The 14,579-nt window shown below is 43.4% G+C and overlaps 1 protein-coding gene across 1 annotated transcript in view; it reads left to right on the top strand.

Moving 5' to 3' along the window:
• Positions 1 to 14,579, top strand: part of LOC126106265 (uncharacterized) — a 1,253,536-nt gene that overhangs the window by 182,980 nt on the left and 1,055,977 nt on the right. The gene's annotated exons all lie outside the window — the stretch shown is intronic.

The following is a 14,579-nucleotide window of genomic DNA, read 5'->3' as shown; positions in this document are numbered from 1 at the left end:
CCAGCACCATGACAGTTGTTTCGTGATGTCTTTACAGATATCCTATCATCTCTCTTCTTCCCAATGTTTTCCACATTTTTCTATGCCTACGGATTCTGAGGAGATCCACCTCATATCTTATCTGTCAGAGCACTTAATTTTCGGCATCCTTCTACAACACCACGTCTCAAACGCTGGACTTCTCCTCTTCTCACGTTTCCCCACTGTCCGTGATTATTTTCCATACTCTGGTGTGTACGACACATACATTCTCATAAATTTCTTACTCGCATTAAGGCCAATGTCTGATATTACTAGACTTATTTTGACCAGCAATAGTCTCTCTGTATGTGCTACTCTGTTTTGTATATGCTCTTTGCTTCTTCCTGCTTAGTTATTTTGCTTCTAAGCTAGCGGAATTCCGAAACTTCGTGTACTTCATGGTACTCAGGTTTGTTTTTAATTTTATCACTACTCTAACTCCTGGTCCTCCTCCATTTCTTGAATCTTATTTCGATTTACTCTCAGTCCATTTTCTGTGCCCATCAGCCTGTTCATTTTTTTAACGAAGCCCTTTAATACTTCCTCCCTTTTCCTGAAGATAGCAGTGTCATCAGCGAATCTTATCGTTGTTATTCTTTCACGCTGAATTATAATACCACTCCTGAACCTTTCATTTCTGCTATTTCTCCTTCGATGTACATATTGAACAGTAGAAGAGAAAGGATGTATTTCTCAGATTTTAGCTGAGGAATAAATTTCTTAAAATTTATGTTAGAAGCACAGTATTGTGTGGCAGAGAATCATGTACAGTGGGAAAACCGGGACACGAGAGAACCGAAGCGTTTGAGGTGCGGTGTTATGGAAGAATGTTGGAAATTAGGTGGACTGATAAAGGAAGGAACGAGAAAGTAATAAAAAAATAGTTCAAATGTGTGTGAAATCTTACGGGACTTAACTACTAAGGTCATTGGTCCCTAAGCTTACGCACTACTTAACCTAAATCATCCTAAGGACAAACACACACACACACACACCCATGCCCGAGGGAAGACTCGAACCTCCGCTGGGACCAGCCGCACAGTCCATGACTGCAGCGCCTGAGACCGCTCGGCTAATCCCGCGCGGCGAGAGAAAGTAATATGTGGACAACATTCGAAAGGACAGGTTGATCAAACATCAGCTTCCATGCTACTAGAGGGAGCTGTAGAGGGTACAAACTGTAGCTGAGGACAGACATTTGGATACATCTAACAAATTATTGATGACATAGGGTACAAGTTTTACTATGAGATGAAGAGGTTGGCAAAAGAGAGGACGTATTGCAGGGCTTTCTGAAACCAGTGAGAACCCGCTCTTCTCCCCCCAATACCCCACCACAGAAAGGAGAGCGGGAGAGGGAGAGAAAATGGCAGAATGAGAGAATGAGAATGAAAGAGAGAGAGAGAGAGAGAGAGAGAGAGAGAGAGAGAGAGAGAGAAGGGTATGTATTGTAAAGCTGGTTGAAGCGTCATAAGGTTCTGAAGCAACACATCTCCCGACAGCATCCCAACACGTGTGATGCTCAAATTGGGAGATGGTGGAGTGTCGTGCACGTACTCTGATTTGTCTTCTTTCGAAGATACTCTTCTGCAGCGGAGAAATCTTGACATTTCCATACCTCGAAGAAAAGCTTTCATGTCGACACGTGCCTCTTGATACAGTGTTTCTTTTGCTCATCGACGTTGGAATTGAACTCCTCGGGTCTTCTGAGCCCTTAGGCACGTGCGAGAGGTAGTCGGTAGTCAGAAGACAGCAGAGTCACGCTGCCGGCAGTTTTGCGTCATACGGGTCTCCCGGCGCGCAAATTCCGCGTCCTTGGCTGCCGTGAAGGGCGCCAGTTTGGCAATAGCGGCACTCAAAAGGCTGGGGCCCTCAACACGACCGTGCGGTCACATTCACTCGTCTGTGTCGGCTCACCTGGAAACTTGACTTACGTAGTTCCCGTAACCCGACTCTTCCATATATCTGGTACAAACCTGCATTTCTGTCTACACTGCTGGCCATTGCAGCAGTAACACTAGAAAGGCGGAATGCAACAAAAGTCAAATTGCTATGAAGTATATTACATGCTTATACCGGGTGATCAAAAAGTCAGTATAAATTTGAAAATTGAATAAATCACGGAATGATGTAGATAGGGAGGTACAAATTGACACACGTGCTTGAAATGACATGGGGTTTTATTAGAACCAAAAAATTACAAAAGTTCAAAAAATGCCCGACGGATGGCGCTTCATCTGATCAGAATGGCAATAATTAGCATAACAAGGTAAGACACAGCAAAGATGATGTTCTTTACAGGAAGTGCTCAATATGTCCACCATCATTCCTCAACAATAGCTGTAGTCGAGGAATAATGTTGTGAACAGCACTGTAAAGCATGTCTGGACTTATGGTGAGGCATTGGCGTCGGATGTTGTCTTTCAGCATCCCTAGAGATGTCGGTCGATCACGATACACTTGCGACTTCAGGTAACCCAAAACCCAATAATCGCACGGACTGAGGTCTGCGGACCTGGGAGGCCAAGCATGACGAAAGTGGCGGCTGAGCACACGATCATCACCAAATGACGCGAGCAAGAGACCTTTCACGCGTCTAGCAGTATGCGGTGGAGCGCCATCCTGCATAAACATCGTACGTTCCAGCAGGTGTTTATCAGCCAGGCTGGGGATGATGCGATTCTGTAACATATCGCCGTACCTCTCACCAGAATCACGCATTTCCTCGAAGAAAAAAGGCCCGATAACGGTAGATGTGGTAAATCCAACCCATACCGTGACTTTCTCGTCGTGCAGTGGAGTTCCCACGACAGTTCTAGGATTTTAGGTAGCCCAAATTCTGCAGTTACGGTCGTTGACAGACCCTCGGAGCGTGAAATGAGCTTCGTCGGTCCACAACACGTTACTCAACCAATCGTCATCTTCCGCCATCTTTTGAAACGCCGACACCGCAAATGCCCTGCGTTTCATTAAATGGCCAGGTAACAGTTCATGATGCCGATGGATTTTGTACGGATAGCATCGGAGGGTACGCCTCAGTGCCAACCAAACAGTAGTGTGTGGAATGCCGGTGCGACGTGCGACTGCACGAGCGCTGACTTCCCCGTGCATAGACGAACCCGCTACAGTCTCCATTTCTTCCTGAACTGTCTCAGCTGCATTACGCCTTGTGCTCAGTTGGCCACTACGGGGTCTATCGTCTAAACAACCTGTGGCTTCGAACTTCGAAATCATTCTCGCCACAGCTGCATTTGTCAACGGACCTTTACCCCTTCGAATCCCCTTCCTATGGCGATAGGATCGTAACGCTGAACTAGCACATTCCCCATTCTGATAATACAGCTTCACTAAAAGCGCCTTTTCAGGTAACGTCAACATGCTGCGACTGTTGGCGCATCTTTTATACATGATTGTCATTCGTAGTCACTGACGTTTTGCTGTCCAGCGCCATCTGTCGAAGTTTTTTTTTTTTTTGTTCTAATAAAACCCCATGTCATTCCACGCATGCGTGTCAATTTTTACCTCTCTATATACATTATTTCGTGGTTTATTAATATTTATACTGACTTTTGATCACCCGGTATATCAAGTTACCAGGATTTCAGCAGAACCGCACGAATTAGGCAGTACAATCTGTATGCTGAGTGTTGGGGTATAAGTGCAGATATTGTGATCATTGCTACCTCAATATGTACCCACTTCAATGTCCTAGTTGTTTTTTTTAACTGCGTCTTACAATCTTCCTGCAAACACGTCACATAATATGGTACCTGATGTTTTCTGCACGGTCATAACTCCACCACTAAGTGGACTACACCTGTCAGTATAGAGTAACAGTTTTTCTTCCACGTGTGAAAACTTCAACACCTGACCCGCTGCCCAGGAAAAAATAAGCATTAATGGCTTGCTTCTCTACATGTACTTGGAGATGTTAACCAACCTAAAATCGTGTAACAGCTGTAATTATTAGTCTGCAAATGAAGTAAATAATTATTTAATGTTGCTCAGTCACTGTCCTCATTCACCAATAAAAATGCCTGCACTTATACCCCTAACATGCTGTTTAAACAAGAAGATTACGCACAGGGCTTGTCAGTCTCAATTATACTTGCTTGTGAGAAGATCGTGTTATGCCTCACCCAAGAAGGGGAAACGTCCAGCAGCACCTGTTTAGACTTCGACAGTGACAGGATCCTTTCCTATTATTTTCTCCGCGATACTAAAACTCCTTCGGAACAGGTCACGAACGCCTAACGGTACCCCGATACTGCTGCTCACATTGGTCGCGGTCCTATGACTCTCGTGCGAGTATGGAGTATGGGTATAGCCAGCGCCACATAACTAGCGCCCGAGAGGAGACACACAGCTTGCTCGGCAATACAGGATCGTGCAGGCTGGTCATTGTGGCAGGAAAAGGGTCTGTTCGCAGCAACACATATACAGGGTGTTACAAAAAGGTACGGCCAAACTTTCAGGAAACATTCCTCACACACAAAGAAAGAAAATATGTGACGTGGACATGTGTCTGGAAACGCTTACTTTCCATGTTAGAGCTCATTTTATTACTTCTCTTCAAATCACATTAATCATGGAATGGAAACACACAGCAACAGAACGTACCAGCGTGACTTCAAACACTTTGTTACAGGAAATGTTCAAAATGTCCTCCGTTAGCGAGGATACATGCATCCACCCTCCGTCGCATGGAATCCCTGATGCGCTGATGCAGCCCTGGAGAATGGCGTATTGTATCACAGCCGTCCACAATACGAACACGAAGAGTCTCTACATTTGGTACCGGGGTTGCGTAGACAAGAGTTTTCAATTGCCCCCATAAATGAAAGTCAAGAGGATTGAGGTCAGGAGAGCGTGGAGGCCATGGAATTGGTCCGCCTCTACCAATCCATCGGTCACCGAATCTGTTGTTGAGAAGCGTACGAACACTTGGACTGAAATGTGCAGGAGCTCTATCGTGCATGAACCACATGTTGTGTCGTACTTGTAAAGGCACATGTTCTAGCAGCACAGGTAGAGTATCCCGTATGAAATCATGATAACGTGCTCCATTGAGCGTAGGTGGACGAAACTAAAATGAGCTCTAACATGGAAATTAAGCGTTTCCGGACACATGTCCACATAACATCTTTTCTTTATTTGTGTGTGAGGAATGTTTCCTGAAAGTTTGGCCGTACCTTTTTGTAACACCCTGTATAGGGTGAGCATTAATAAAACTGACAAACTGCAGCTACGGTTTCCTGACTGGAAATTGAGGAAAAACGGTCCCAGAAATGTATCGTTGCCACGGCAGATGGTGTTGACGAATGAAAGTTCCTCTGACCGCGTGCCGTGTGTTTCCTGTGTGTTGCAGGCTGCCTGACTGACACAGCGTACTATAAGCAGGAGAATGGTCCGGTATTCATGACGGGAGCGAGCCGAGAAGGTGCTTGGGTACGGCCAAGCAGATGGGAACTGTCGAGAGGCAGCACGGCTGTACCAAAACAAGTACTCCCAGAGACACCAAACACATTGCACAGCAGTTCAAGCCCTTTTTGGGTGTCTGTGCGATCGTGAGTCCTTCCAGACAGATGAACGTGCTGATAGGCGGCGGACTGTACGTACACGAGATTTGGAGCACCGGATTCTGCCAGTCACGAAGCCGTCCCCGTGGTCCGTCGGTTTCACTAATGTTCACCCTCTATACTCACGGACAGTGTGACTATGTCTGGGCTACTATGGGCTGTCAGCATGTTGCTGGGTCTCCTTGACGAAACAACAGTGCGCGGCACATGGACAGGTGTGCGTCCATAAGGCAGCACGTGCCACCCCAGTGGCTCGACATTTTCTTCTCGGTCGCAGCAGACGTCCCAGATATGCATTCAGTATCGCGGTGGAAATATCTGTGGTGTCATTCGAAGGGCGGGGTACCAAACCATCCACATCCAGTGACGCCTGTCGGCTCAGGATGACACGGCGGTCGAGGTACAATTGGGCCTTCAGCTCTGTTCCGGAGGGGGGGGGGCATTTAGTGTAGTTTTTATTTTCAATATCAACGTTATTTGGGCTGCAAATAAACAGAGGTAATTTTTTTTTTAATTTAGCCCACAACTTACCAGTTCCTAACGTTTCAATATCTTAAATTCTTCTGGGACTGCAGCGCTATATATGTCTTGTAAGAACAGTGTACAGTAAGTGTAAATGCTGCTTTGTGTAGCAGTTGTCATTATTGTGACTTTATTTCGGCTCAAAGGCCATTTTCAAGCACTCTGCATCATATAGTACGGTATTTAGACCATATACCTGAGAATTTTCGTAATAAATAATTATTTTCTGCATTTGGCGTAAGTCTTACTTCCATGTTACGTCGTTGACGCTCTTGCTGTCAGATATCTTTTGGTGCGTTTTTAAGCAAAGCACAGGCGAAATTATAAATTACTCGCTAAGTAATGTCTCAGCAGTGGAATTTTTCTTTGTTGGCCATTATCGTTAAGATCTTGTTAACGTTTTGTAAGTATGAGAGCTTCGAGGTATGTCAACGATGTCACATGGTTACAGATTTTGTTTTTATAAATCTATGGAGTAGAGTGATAGTAAAACGTTTGCAGCTGTATATTGGTGTTCGTTTTATGAACTTATCCGAGGTCAATAATTTCAATAAAATTATCAAAATAGTTTTATGTTTTAAATCGGTTTGTGCATTTAAAATTTTTTCTTCATTTTTGCCGGTGTGTATATAGATTTCTATCTCTTCCAGAAAGTTCAATATTGGGCCTTTTCGTGTTATGTGGAGAATTTGCATCGAATTTTCAATCTGTTCTATGTTGTGATTTTCAGAGTTATGTGGTTAAATGATGTAGAAGGGTTTGTGTCACTGTTTCCGGTATGTTCCAGGTATCTAATTTGCAAATTTCTGCCTGTTTGGCCTATGTAGAATTTTCCGCAGTCATTACAATTAATTTTGTATGCGCCAGGGTATCAGTGCACAGGTAGTTCCGTATTTCCGAAGTTAATTTGTATCTTTAGGTTGTGTGCAGTGCAGTTTTCAAATCTAACTATGGCCCTCTTTAGTAAAGCATTAAGTTTGCTGGATATACTGCCTACGTATCTTTCTGGTATGTCTGTTATTTTTCGTTTCGTAGGCAGTATATCCAGCAAATTTAATGCTTTACTAAAGAAGGCCACAGTTAGATTTGCATACCGCACTGCACACAACCTAAAGACACAAATTAACTCCGGAAATAGGAAACTACCAGTGCATTCATACCCTGGCGCATACAAAATTAATTGTAATGACTGCGGAAAATTCTATAATCGCCAAACAGGCAGAAATTTCCAAATTAGATATGTAGAACATACCAGAAACAGTGACACAAACCCATCTACATTATTAACCATGTAAAAACTGAAAATCACAACATAGAACAGATTGAAAATTCGATGCAAATTCTCCACATAACACGAAAAGGCCCAATATTGAACTTTCTGGAAGAGATAGAAATCTATATACACACCGGCAAAAATGAAGAAAAAATTTTAAATGCACAAACCGATTTAAAACATAAAACTATTTTGATAATTTTATTGAAATTATTGACCTCGGATAAGTTCATAAAACGAACACCAATATACAGCTGCAAACGTTTTACTATCACTCTACTCCATAGATTTATAAAAACAAAATCTGTAACCATGTGACATCGTTGACATACCTCGAAGCTCTCATACTTACAAAACGTTAACAAGATCTTAACGATAATGGCCAACAAAGAAAAATTCCACTGCTGAGACATTGCTTAGCGAGTAATTTATAATTTCGCCTGTGCTTTGCTTAAAACCGCACCAAAAGATATCTGACAGCAAGAGCGTCAACGACGTAACATGGAAGTAAGACTTACGCCAAATGCAGAAAATAATTATTTATTACGAAAATTCTCAGGTATATGATCTAAATACCGTACTATATGATGCAGAGTGCTTGAAAATGGCCTTCGAGCCGAAATAGGCCTACAGCCAATGAAAATAAAGTCACAGTAATAGCAACTGCTACACAAAGCAGCGTTTTGGCTTAATGTACACATAATGTTTCAATATCTTTCAACAAAATAATGGACGAGCGCACGTTGCCCGTATTTTCCGGACCTATGTGGATGTAGAGTCTGTTCGATTGTTGGCTTAGACTGCATGTTCTGCAGATTTCTCGCCCAATGAAAACATCTGGTGTTCTTATCAAAGGGACCGTCGCATTAATCAGTTCAGGGAAACCATAAAACATTTAGACTGGAGTTAAGCAGGCCTGAAGCCCGCTCACCGGAACGCGGGTGTGTCGACTACAGCGGCAGTGCGCTCGCTCCTGTCGCGATAAGAAGGCGATGTTTCCGCAACAAATTTTCAAGGATACTGCAACACTTTGGGTACAAATTCAGTGGACAGAGCTAAATTCCTCGACTTTATAAGAGCTTGCTGCTGCCGCGCGCCCATATCTGCAAACCAGTTTGGGAGAAATACCTGTTGGCCGGCGGCCAGATCGTGTCCTCTGAGCGCCCGCAAGTTGTCCAAACACATCTGTCTCGCTCCCGGCGCGCACGCCGGGTAACTCAGCCTCGGCACGGCCTCATCCCATCCACGCAGTGGGCAAGGAAAGAACTGTCACCATACGAGAGTTAGTCCTATCGTTTTAATTACCACGTCGACAGTTTACAGTTACGTAATCACTTATTTTATGATTGCAGGAACTCCTCTGCAGTTCTGGTATGCACTGAACTCCCTGCGCCAAGTACTGTAGCTACAGGGTGTTTCAAAAATGACCGGTATATTTGAAACGGCAATAAAAACTAAACGAGCAGCGATAGAAATACACCGTTTGTTGCAATATGCTTGGGACAACAGTACATTTTCAGGCAGACAAACTTTCGAAATTACAGTAGTTACAATTTTCAACAACAGATGGCGCTGCGGTCTGGGAAACTCTATAGTACGATATTTTCCACATATCCACCATGCGTAGCAATAATATGGCGTAGTCTCTGAATGAAATTACCCGAAACCTTTGACAACGTGTCTGGCGGAATGGCTTCACATGCAGATGAGATGTACTGCTTCAGCTGTTCAATTGTTTCTGGATTCTGGCGGTACACCTGGTCTTTCAAGTGTCCCCACAGAAAGAAGTCACAGGGGTTCATGTCTGGCGAATAGGGAGGCCAGTCCACGCCGCCTCCTGTATGTTTCGGATAGCCCAAAGCAATCACACGCTCATCGAAATATTCATTCAGGAAATTAAAGACGTCGGCCGTGCGATGTGGCCGGGCACCATCTTGCATAAACCACGAGGTGTTCGCAGTGTCGTCTAAAGCAGTTTGTACCGCCACAAATTCACGAAGAATGTCCAGATAGCGTGATGCAGTAATCGTTTCGGATCTGAAAAATGGGCCAATGATTCCTTTGGAAGAAATGGCGGCCCAGACCAGTACTTTTTGAGGATGCAGGGACGATGGGACTGCACCATGGGGCTTTTCGGTTCCCCATATGCGCCAGTTCTGTTTATTGACGAAGCCATCCAGGTAAAAACAAGCTTCGTCAGTAAACCAAATGCTGCCCACATGCATATCGCCGTCATCAATCCTGTGCACTATATCGTTAGCGAATGTCTCTCGTGCAGCAATGGTAGCGGCGCTGAGGGGTTGCCGCGTTTGAATTTTGTATGGATAGAGGTGTAAACTCTGGCGCATGAGACGATACGTGGACGTTGGCGTCATTTGGACCGCAGCTGCAACACGGCGAACGGAAACCCGAGGCCGCTGTCGGATCACCTGCTGCACTAGCTGCGCGTTGCCCTCCGTGGTTGCCGTACGCGGTCGCCCTACCTTTCCAGCACGTTCATCCGTCACGTTCCCAGTCCGTTGAAATTTTTCAAACAGATCCTTTATTGTATCGCTTTTCGGTCCTTTGGTTACATTAAACCTCCGTTGAAAACTTCGTCTTGTTGCAACAACACTGTGTTCTAGGCGGTGGAATTCCAACACCCGAAAAATCCTCTGTTCTAAGGAATAAACCATGTTGTCTGCAGCACACTTGCACGTTGTGAACAGCACACGCTTACAGCAGAAAGACGACGTACAGAATGGCGCACCCACAGACTGCGTTGTCTTCTATATCTTTCACATCACTTGCAGCGCCATCTGTTGTTCAAAATTGTAACTACTGTAATTTCGAAAGTTTGTCCGCCTGAAAATGTACTGTTGTCCCAAGCATATTGCAACAAACGGTCTATTTCTATAGCTGCTCGTTTAGTTTTTACTGCCGTTTCAAATATACCGGTCATTTTTGAAACACCCTGTAGTTAGAGCATCCAAAACCAAAAGAACCAGCGCATTGCTAACGCAGAGATAAGCGGTGACACTTGGTTATGGTAACTCTACGACGTGCTACGCTGCTGTGGTCCAGGAGTTTCATTGCGTACCACCTCTGCAGACATGTATACACACCGCATGCCACCATGCGGTGCATGGAGGAGGGTACCTTGTACCTCTATTAGCCACTCCCTTTCTGTTCCAATCGCAAATGGTGCCGTGAGAAAAAACAACTATTCATATGCTTGTCTTATTTTGTGGTCCTAACGCGAAATACATATCAGCAGCAGTAGAATAGCTCTGCAGCCAGCTGCAAATGACGGTTCTCGACATTCTGTTTGCAGTGTTTCTCTTCAGAACGTCGTTTTCCTTTCATTGAATTCCATTTGAGTTCTCGGAGGATTTCTACTCGCGTGTTGATCGAACCTACCGGGAACAAATGTAGGAGCATTCCTGTGAATTCCTTCGATGCATACCTTTACTCTCACGTGATGGGAACCCAAACACTCGAGCACTGCGGCTGGCCGCGGTGGCCGAGCGGTTATAGGCGCTTCAGTCCGGAACCGTGCGACTGCTATGGTCGCCGGTTCGAATCCTGCCTCGGGCGTCGATGTGTGTGATGTCCTTAGGTTAGTTAGGTTTAAGTCGTTCTAAGTTCTAGGGATGTTAAGTCCCATGCTGCTCAGAGCCATTTGAACCATTTGAACTTGAGCAGTTCTCAAAAATGGGTCGCACATATTTTCTGTATGCGGTCCCCTTTGTAGATCTACACACTCCTTGGATCGCCCAGTAAACCATTCACTTTACCTGTTGTCGTCCTTACGTGCTCATGTCGCTTTGCAACGTTACGCAGCGCGTCACTAAAACTATATACGCACATTACAGTATTTCTGAAACTTTTTAAATCCATACATGTTATAAAAATGGATGTATATATATGTGTGCATGTATGTTCCACATCTCCTCCTGAACGAGTGGACCGAATTCAACGAAGCTTGGTACTCATCTCCGTTACTGTCAGGCATCAATCGCAATGAGGTAAGAACTACACTCCTGCCATACTTCGGGACATACAAGTCATAAACAATGATAAGCGTGAAAAATAGCAGCATCATGCATGACGCTTAAATTTATTAATTCTGTACTACTAACTCTGTTTGATATAAATTATACAGATAGTATCCACATATGCTGCTAAATGCACATACAAAATTATATCATCGTACCACACTTATTTCTGGAGATAAAACGGGATAAACAATGAGATGCGTGAAAACCTACCGAATCATGCACGACGTTTAAATTTTTTATTTCTTTACTACTCACTCTATTCCCAAAGTATTTCGCACACAGTATCCACATATGCTGTTGAATGTACCTACACAAGTATTTCATTGTACCCCACGTAGTTCAAGAAATGTTCTTGTTGTTGTGGTCTTCAGTCCTGAGACTCGTTTGATGCAGCTCTCCATGCTACTCTATCCTGTGCAAGCTTCTTCATCTCCCAGTACCTACTGCGACCTACATCCTTCTGAATCTGCTTAGTGTATTAATCTCTTGGTCTCCCTCTACGATTTTTACCCCCCACGCTGCCCTCCATGTCCTACTAACCGGTCCCTTCTTCTTGTCAAGTTGTGCCACAAACTCTTCTTCTCCCCAATTCTGTTCAATACCTCCTCATTAGTTATGTGATCTACCCATCTAATCTTCAGCATTCTTCTGTAGCACAACATTTCGAAAGCTTGTATTCTCTTCTGTCCAAACTATTTATCGTCTATCTTTCACTTCCATACATGGCTACACTCCATACAAATACCTTCACAAACAACTTCCTGACACTTAAATCTATTCTCGATGTTAACAAATTTCTCTTCTTCAGAAACGCTTTCCTTGCCATTGCCAGTCTACATTTTATATCCTCTCTACTTCGACCATTATCAGTTATTTTGCTCCCCAAATAGCAAAACTCCTTTACTACTTTAAGTGTCTCATTTCCTAATCTAATTCCCTCAGCGTCACCCGACTTAATTCGACTACATTCCATTGTCCTCGTTTTACTTTTGTTGATGTTCATCTTATATCCTCCTTTCAAGACACTGTCCATTCCATTCGACTGCTCTTCCACGTCCTTTGCTATCTCTGACAGAATTACAGTGTCATCGGCGAACCTCAAAGTTTTTATTTATTCTCCATGGATTTTAATACCTACTCCGAATTTCTCTTTTGTTTCCTTTACTGCTTGCTCAATATACAGATTGAATAACGTCGGGGAGAGGCTACAACCCTGTCTCACTCCCTTCCCAACTACTGCTTCCCTTTCATGCCCTTCGACTCTTATAGCTGCCATCTGGTTTCTGTACAAAGTTTAAATAGCCTTTGTTCCCTGTATTTTACCCCTGCCACCTTTAGAATTTGAAAGAGAGTATTCCAGTCAACATTGTCAAAAGCTTTCTCTAAGTCTATAAATGCTAGAAACTTAGGTTTGACTTTCCTTAATCTAGCTTCTAAGATAAGTCGTAGAGTCAGTATTGCCTCACGTGTTCCAATATTTCTACGGAATCCAAACTGATCTTCCCTGAGGTCGTCTTCTACCAGTTTTTCCATTCGTCTGTAAAGAATTCGCGTTAGTATTTTGCGGCTGTGACTTATTAAACTGATAGTTTGGTAATTTTCACATCTGACAACACCTGCTTTCTTTGGGATTGGAATTATTATATTCTTCTTAAAGTCTGAGGGTATTACACCTGTCTCATACATCTTGCTCACCATATGATAGAGTTTTGTCAAGAATGGCTCTCCCAAGGCCGTCAGTAGTCCTAATGGAATGTTGTCTACTCCCGGGGCCTTGTTTCGACGTAGGTCTTTCAGTGCTCTGTCAAACTCTTCACGCAGTTTCGTACCTCCCATTTCATCTTCATCTACATCCTCTTCCATTTCCATAATATTGTCCTCAAGTACATCACCCTTGTATAGACCCTCTATACACTCCTTCCACCTTTCTGCTTTCCCTTCTTTGCTTAGAACTGGGTTTCCACCTGAGCTCTTGATATTCATACAAGTGGTACTCTTTTCTCCATAGGTCTCTTTAATTTTCCTATGTTACCCCTAGTGAGATAAGCCTCTACATCCTTACATTTGTCCTCTAGCTATCCCTACTTAGCCCTTTTGCACTTCCTGTCGATCTCATTTTTGAAACGTTCGTATTCCTTTTCAACTCCTTCATTTACTGCATTTTTATATTTTCTCCTTTCATCAATTAAATTCAATATTTCTTCTGTGACTCAAGGATTTCTACTAGCCCTCCTCTTTTTACCTCCTTGACCCTCTGCTGCCTTCACTACTTCGTCCTTCAGAGCTACCCATTCTTCTTCTACTGTATTTATTTCCCCCATTCGTGACAATTGTTCCCTTAGGTTCTCCCTGAAACTCTGTACAACCTCTGGTTTAGTCAGTTTATCCAGGTCCCATCTCCTTAAATTCCCACCTTTTTGCAGTTTCTTCAGTTTTAATCTACAGTTCATAACCAATAGATTGTGGTCAGAATCCACATCTGCCCCTGGAAATGTGTTACAATCTAAAACCTGGTTCCTAAATCTCTGTCTTACCATTATATAATCTATCTGATACCTTCTAGTATCTCCAAGATTCTTCCATATATACAACTTTCTTTCAAGATTCTTGAACCAAGTGTTAGCTATGATTAAAATAAGTTATGCTCTGTGCAAAATTCTACCAAATGGCTTCCTCTTTTATTTCTTACCCCCAATACATATTCACCTACTATGTTTCTTCTCTCCCTTTTCCTAATCTCGAATTCCAGTCACCCATGACAATTAAATTTTCGTCTCCCTTCAGTACCCGAATAATTTCTTTTATTTCATCATACATTTCTTCAATTTCTTCATCATCTGCAGAGCTAGTTGGCATATAAACTTGTACTACTGTAGTAGGCGTGGGCTTCGTGTCTATCTTGACCACAATAATGCGCTCACTATGCTGTTTGTAGTAGCTTACCCGCACTCCTATTTTTTTAATTCATTATTAAACCTACTCCTGAATTACCCCTATTTGATTTTGTATTTATAACCCGGTATTCACCTGACCAAAAGTCTTGTTCCTCCTGCCACCGAACTTCACTAATTCTGACTATGTCTAACTTTAACCTATCCATTTCCCTTTTTAAATTTTCTAACCTACCTGCCCGATTAAGGGATC

The sequence above is a fragment of the Schistocerca cancellata genome, chromosome 10 (genome assembly GCF_023864275.1).
Source record: "Schistocerca cancellata isolate TAMUIC-IGC-003103 chromosome 10, iqSchCanc2.1, whole genome shotgun sequence".
Taxonomy (NCBI): Eukaryota; Metazoa; Arthropoda; class Insecta; order Orthoptera; family Acrididae; genus Schistocerca; species Schistocerca cancellata.
The sequence above is the reverse complement of the archived record's forward strand: the minus strand, read 5'-3'. Positions and strand labels throughout refer to the sequence as shown.